Source organism: Pelmatolapia mariae, linkage group LG9 (assembly GCF_036321145.2).
Source record: "Pelmatolapia mariae isolate MD_Pm_ZW linkage group LG9, Pm_UMD_F_2, whole genome shotgun sequence".
Classification (NCBI taxonomy): domain Eukaryota; kingdom Metazoa; phylum Chordata; class Actinopteri; order Cichliformes; family Cichlidae; genus Pelmatolapia; species Pelmatolapia mariae.
In genome coordinates, this window is record NC_086235.1 from 38,861,061 (window position 1) to 38,867,293 (window position 6,233).

At 38.5% G+C, this 6,233-nt stretch overlaps 2 long non-coding RNA genes across 2 annotated transcripts; both read left to right on the top strand.

The window, feature by feature from the left end:
- Positions 1–210: 210 nt before the first annotated feature.
- LOC134635098 (uncharacterized) lies at positions 211–2,646 on the top strand. Its single transcript, XR_010094931.1, has 3 exons — positions 211–379; positions 2,240–2,434; positions 2,533–2,646. It is a non-coding gene; the product is annotated as an uncharacterized LOC134635098 (long non-coding RNA).
- Positions 2,647–2,922: 276 nt separating this feature from the next.
- On the top strand, positions 2,923–4,375 carry LOC134635035 (uncharacterized). The gene is made up of 4 exons (XR_010094930.1): positions 2,923–3,006; positions 3,714–3,875; positions 4,117–4,241; positions 4,346–4,375. It is a non-coding gene; the product is annotated as an uncharacterized LOC134635035 (long non-coding RNA).
- Positions 4,376–6,233: the final 1,858 nt, after the last annotated feature.

The following is a 6,233-nucleotide window of genomic DNA, read 5'->3' on the forward strand; positions in this document are numbered from 1 at the left end:
CGAAATCACATTGTAGTGACGTGTACTGAACACAATATATTATATAATGTAAGCAACTACCTGAGAAACAGCAGATACAGCAGATAAATTAATTATAGGCCATTACTTTTGTATCGTTTATTGCATTTATGGAGGGAGAGGTGTATGCTGGGTAATGGCACAGCTAGCGACTGGGTGACTTTATTCACCCGCTTCGGCTGTTTTCAGTCCATACAATGGGCGTTATTAGCAGAAATCAGTCCCATAGATGTGGGCCATCCACCTGCTAGATTGTTCAGAAGGTTGTTATCATCCATCCAGATGGAGGATCACTAACAGGAGCGTGGAAGACTCCAGAATCCACTCTGGCTGGAATCCGGTGGATACAGCAGTGTTACAGGTAAGACCATTTAAACGGACAGCATTTATAGAATGACTATTAAAAGTCAGCGAGTGTCAATAATGTTAATGTGGTTATGTTAGTAATACAGCGAGTGCTAATATAACAGCTTTAAGATGCATTTGTAGATATTATTACGTGTTTTACCGTCTTTATGGTGCTAGCTTAAAGTTACGGCGTAAACGTTAGCTTATATTGTAGTAAAGCTGTTACTGTTTAAACGATGTTAGCACAGAAATATTAGCTTCTGTCATGACTGATGAAGTTACTAATTAATAAAGTTTCCATTAAAGTGATTAATCGCAGCCACAGATTGACAGTAAATATCCAGATTAGCTTCAATGCATCTGTAATAAATATGTGCAAGTTTCAGTGCTTCGTTTAAACTGTATGATACTTATACTGACCCAGGGTCAGTGTAAAATACAATCCTAGCTGTGTGAACAAAGCCTGGCTCCTTTAATCCTGCATGACAAACCTCAGGATGCAGGTTCTTATTACTCTTTCCTGCTGGCACACCTGTCACACCTGAGAGTCAGCTAGAAACTTACAGTGACGTGGAAAATCATGCAAAGACTGCCAGACTCTGTAATACTGTAAATGATCAGTGACTCAGGTTAACAGTAAACTTTAAACAGTCCCTCTGTGTCTCTGTGTGTGCTGAACATCTAGAATCAGATTGAGTCAGGCTGCATCAGCTGAATCTGTTATTTGTAAATATCAATATTTTTTATTCAGGTGTGGGGATAATTTGTAAGACTGCAGTGAAGCGATGTACCAGATTAATCCCTGGCCAAAGGTATCGTACTTAAATCAGACTACTGATCCAGCCACATCAGCCTTTTGTGAGGTCTGTTTAAAGTAGACTAAAAATGAACTCCAGGTTCCTGAGAGGTGGACTGAGAGCACAGAAACACATGTTCATACATACAGCTGTAGCAAGCTTACATTAATTTTAAATAGATTTGTTACTCTGATGTCTGTCTCTCTGTTAGTCCTCTGACAGACTGGTACCTGTCCAGGTGTGCTCTGCCTATGACTACTGGGACAGGCTCTAGCTCCTGTAATAGAAATTTTCTATTATTCTCATTTAAAGTATTTAAGTGCTTATGCATATGCTTAGTTGTGACACTGTTATAGACTGTTCAGTGAAAGTTTCTAAAACTAGATGAACTTACTTCAGCATCAGCAGTTTGAGAAAACAACTCCCTTTACAGGTGCTGATAAGACCAAGGGCACAAAACAGCATAACCATTGATCCATTAGGTTTCATAGCGAGGCGTGTGAAGTGTGGTATGATCAGTTTGTAACTTCCTCCCTCTTCCTTGGATTGCATAAAGGAGTGGGAGCACGACTTCTGTGGCAGAGCTGACATGACTGTGAACTGTGATGTTTGATGTGTGTTGGCTCTCCTGCGCACAGTAATAAATAGCTTGATCACAGCTCTTTCTGTGTTGCAGACTTTATTTACAAAATTCCACGATACCCCCCACCCTCCCACTGTGAACATGAATTGAATATTCAGAAGAAAATGAATCGATAGACTGACATTTGTTTAAATACTTCTAGAAATCTGAGCTGTTGGTGAGGTAATAATATTAGAGCTAGCAATCTTTCTTACTGAATCTCTACTGTGAGTCATGTTACCTGAGATTAATTCTATGTTTACCTGACAGCCTGGACAAATGCGCTCTGTGAAGGATGTAAATCAAATCAGATCTTAACTGCTTTCATTTAAGGAGCCTGGTCATATTTAATTGTAATATGAACCAATGATTTTCTGATTGCTGATTCTAAGAGAGTCTTTGTGGAAATCCTGTTTGGCTTTTTGTCATTTTAATTCTCTTTTCCATTTTCCAGAACAGTTCGCCACAGTCGCTGTCCACATGGGTCAGTGGGACCAAGCAGCACTCTGCTAATGTGTGGACTCTGACCAGCAACATCCAGCAAGACCCAGGCAGTGTTTTCTATCTCCCAGCTGGAGTTTTTTGTTTGTCTGTGACTGGAGAGTCAGATTTTTGTTGAAGCTGGAGGAACAGCCTCACACTCGCAGAGGTAAGTCAGTTTGTAGAGATCCCTCCCACCCTTGCTTTTATGTGCTAGATTTCTTATCTGAAACAGTAACATTTCAGTGACTGCTGCTTATACCACAGGTTAATACACGCTACTGATCCCTGATGGGAGAATCATCACCTCTGCCAACAAAGAAGCCTGGTGGATATTTGTTTACAGTCTGATGATGGGACATCATGCTCTGCATCTTCACAGTTTGTCTCTTGATTATTATTCATACACAGTAATGTGAAGTATGCTTATATCTAGTATAACTGGACCAACGTGGTGCTCTTCATTTATGGAGGCTGTTGAGTCTGAATGTTGGATGTAGTGTATCTCTTGTTCTCTGGGCTTTGTTGTCCTCAGTCTTTTTGCAGGATCAGAAAACAAAACCAGGATGACCATAAATGTTTCTTCTCCAATTGGATGATGATAAGACCGTGACACGGGATGCCACCTTTAGTCTTGTGATGAAGCAAAGCTCAGGAAGAAGTGTGATTCAATGGTACCCACATGTGTGCTGCTGAGAAGGATGTACAAGGGCACCTGCAGCCAAATCCAAGCCTCCTCAGGTTAGTTGTAGTTGCAGAATGCTATAGGACTGAGACAGCTGAGGCATCAAATGTTTGATTAAACGGATGAAAAAGAGAAGTTTCTTCCTTATAATTATCACTTTTTAAAATCTTTAGCAACTTCAAGTCTGTCAGCGTGCTGAGGTCACAGAAACAAGAAAAGAAGCTTCAGACTTCAGAGTGTTGTTTACAGTTTTCTGTCATCAATTATCTCCCCTGAAGTTTATCACTATTAGGCAAGCAGTAAGTCCACAGTACTGTAATGATGATTCTGACTTTGGTCACTGTTGCATAATATTTTAATAATATACAATTATTTTTTGTAATTCATATTTTTTCTGTTAATCAAAAATTTACTTTGCGAAATTTGTATTTGAGAATGCAGAATGTGACAATATATTTTTGTTCAATATGTAATTTCTTTCAGTTGCAATTGTTAAATGAAAAAAAAATAAAAATATATTCTAATTTAGCAAACTAATTTATCAAAAATATACATATATCTGTATTAGTTTTAATACATTAATTTGACACCTGTATTGAAAATACCATATTGTATTCATACAGAATCAGTATGGTATCATTGTTTGTCTGATTGCTGAGACTAAGAGCTACTTTGATCTGTTTAGATCTAAAGTATCCAAAGTTGAGCTCTAATGTTTCTTCACCCTTGTGTGTGTGATATGTGATTTCCTACATGCTGACAGAGCAGAGCGGCAGTTTGTGCTCACAGATGGTGACGGTGTGGAGAGACGGTGGTGTTTCCTCAGAAGAACTAGCAGAGTCACAAAGAGCACCAGTCCATCTCACCACCTTGACTTGCTGACTGATGCTCGTCTGCACTGCACAGAGGAAATCAACTGACCGAGGTTTGTCCAGTGACGTGTTATGAAATGTATATTTGTTTTATGCTTACAGATATGTTTTTCTTGACAGAGGCTCTGCAGAGGTTAGACAAAGCAGAGAAAACATGTGCTTTACATTTTACTGTGATTTACTGGGATATTTGTTGCCTGATGTTTAGCAGGAATGGAATCAAAGGGAGATGTTTTTGATGTTTTTGTAATGTGAGTAAATCTTCAGTATTATTTATTTGCTTGGTTATTTTAGGAGTGTTTCTGGGTGAGGGAGAGAGGAGTCATCATCCAGGTAAAGTGACGTGGATCAGTGGACACACTTGTCTCCCCTTTAAAGGAGATACTCTTAGAGAGAGACGATCCGAGTCATCCCTAAATGTTAGTGCTTTCAAATACACAAACATTTTTAAAGGACAAAAACGAACATCCAACTTTGACTGTAATACAATTAAATCTTTGCATGTATGTTTTCAAACTCTCAGATGGGCAGGATGTCAGTCTTGGACTGTCTACTTCCTGTCAGTTTTTTTAGAAACCATGTGGTCACCTGACCTAACACTGTTTCTTCTTCTTCCCCTTAATGTTGAAGTGTCAAATGTCAAACAGCTGGAGAGGAAACTACACCAGTGTACTGGGATGTTTCACCAACACGTGCCAGATGGTGTTCCTTCATGGTTTCATCACCAGAGACAGCCCCGCCCACCTCAGGACCTCGCCATTGATCATGATGATTATAATGATGACAGCGAGCGGAACTAAGACTGTAAAAATCCACGACCAGAATGTTTAGATGCTTTCTAATTATTAATGAATACTGAGAGCCTCTTTCTGTGTTTTGTCTGTTTTGGGTTGTTTTTTTACCTCATTTGTTACTAACAAAGTTCACCAAACTCACACAGTTTACATTCTGTATGTTTCCATCTTTACCAGCCACACTCTACCTGCATTTAGAAATCAAACCTTAGAAATCGTCGTTTTTCTCTTTTGTAATTTTGTAATTCAGTGAATATACTGCACTGCTTCCTTTTATTGCATCACACATTGCTTTAAGTTTTTCAGTGTCCAGTTATTTTTTACTGCTGTTTGAATTCTCTGTATGTTTGACCCTGTAGACTGTTTGATGGACTGCTTGTCTTCCTGTTTGTAACCGACGCCTGTTTTTGACTAAAGATTTGGATTTCTGACTTTAACACAGCCTCTGCGTGTCCTCCCTTTGTGTCCTCTTCCTCTGTGAATGTGTTGCATGTGTCACAGATTCATTTTATTAACAGCTTTCCCACAGTGAATTGCATCAGCATTCATTCACAGCACATTTCAGAAGGATTCAGATTAATACAGTGATCTTATAGTCAGAATTATCCTGACAGACTGCCACTGTAAATTATCTTTCATCAGGTCAATTTTAAAGCTCAGTATTTCAAAGCAGGAGTTATGAAGAATCATATTGGCATTAGGACAGTAACAATATGTACTAACAAAGTCAAAGTTTTTTAATTATGCTAGAATATTGGAAGACAATCAACTTTTAGTGTTTTCTGCATATTAATTATACTGAAATAGAGATGGTGACCCTAACTGTACAGAAGTATACTAAACAACTGACAATCTAACAAACATTATTGGCCTGAGCTGTCATGCACAGTGAGTCTGATCCTGTGCTGTGAGAGTCTGACAAGCATGTTTCTGGTCAGTTTGGAAGAAATAATATCACAATGTTGATCTTTTTTTCAATATTCCTTCTCTTTTACAACATAAACTGTGATCAAAGCTACTTATGTTCACAGCATGTAATAATAGTGACAGTCCAGGGCATTGTGGTCTGTTGAGCTAGGGTTAGGGTTAGCAATTCAGACATATGTCTGACATATTACTCTTGCTGGATATAACAAACACCTAGGAATTCATATTATAATTTGATTTTCATGAAATATTCATATTCAGCATCAGTCATTTTATATTATAACCACGTATCCACCCAGGCTCATGGTGGGGCAGGGCTCTGTCCTGGGATGCTTGAGTGAAAGGTAATGTACACCCTGACCAGGTATCCAGTCTGTCGGAGTTGTTTTCAATATTTGGTTCTAAAATATGAGTGAAAACAAAAATCCAACTAGGATTCTTGCATATGATGGATGAAGTCTTTGACTGTATTGTCCAGCTGATCCATCAAACCCCCAGCAGGTAAACCTTATCATGACATAACACAGTAACAATGTAAAAAATTAAACAGCAACAGTCTAAATTTAAAGTGCATTCTAAACTCCTCTTCAATAAATTATTTGGATGTGCAGAGAGTCATTCAGGACTGTAAAACGTGAACTACAGAACCCAGAGTCTTCATCATTAAATTGCTTCATTTTTCTATCCTAT